Genomic DNA, 863 nt, shown 5'->3' with positions numbered 1-863 from the left:
TTTGGGTAAAAATATTATAGCAACTGTAGAAGGTACCACTGACATAGGACTTCCTGTGCTCAATTTATCCTTTTCCCATATATTTTGTGTTAAAATATTCATCATTGAATATTTTTGTTACAATGCTGCTTCTCTGTTCAGAAATGTTCAGTGGTGTCCTCTTACTCAAGGCTAAAATACAAACGTTCTGGCATGGCTTCTGTGGCCTGCTGTTTCTGATGCCTCCGTTCACGCCCTCCATCATGCCTCCACCTTGCCTCGATGCATGGGATTTGCCTGGGGATGTACTGTCCTCTTTGTGACCTTTGTGATCATGTGTATATGTGATCCTTCTCTTGTGCAAAGGATAAGCCTCCCCCTGGGAAAACCACCTTTGTGATCATGATATCTCCCCTGCCAGGTAAGTATGTGATCCTTCTCTTGTAATGGTATTTCCTTCTCCCCTGCACTTGTCCAAATCCTACTCTTGTTCTTCAAGGCTCAGATCAAATCTGTCTCCTTCCACAAAATCCTCCATTCTGTAGGTGACCATTTGTAGAAAGGCTCTCAAGTGTGTGGGAGACATTAGTGAGTATGACAGTCCCTGATCTCAGGCAGTGTAACAGCTCAATAAAGGAGACAGATGAGTCAGCTGGTAAACACATCGTGCTGCTCCACCCTTACTGTGTACTAAAATGCAGAGAAAACAATTGTATTCATCATAGCAACCTTGACTGCTTGTGTGTGGAGGGTTCCAGCCCCTCTAGGTCTCCCTGAGCCACTTCAAAGGCTGAGGGCACTCAAACTTGCCTTTCCTCCAACCTATGTGTAGCACACCAGCCTGGAAATACTGGGAGATGCCACACTATGAGAAATGTACTGAT

At 44.6% G+C, this 863-nt stretch overlaps 1 pseudogene; it reads right to left on the bottom strand.

Annotated features, from left to right (window-relative positions):
- Positions 1–260: 260 nt before the first annotated feature.
- On the bottom strand, positions 261–408 carry LOC117285399 (annotated as a pseudogene).
- Positions 409–863: the final 455 nt, after the last annotated feature.

This window comes from Fukomys damarensis, unplaced genomic scaffold, assembly GCF_012274545.1.
Source record: "Fukomys damarensis isolate Sample0158 unplaced genomic scaffold, DMR_v1.0_HiC HiC_scaffold_9, whole genome shotgun sequence".
Taxonomy (NCBI): Eukaryota; Metazoa; Chordata; class Mammalia; order Rodentia; family Bathyergidae; genus Fukomys; species Fukomys damarensis.
This window is presented reverse-complemented; position numbering and strand designations above follow the sequence as displayed.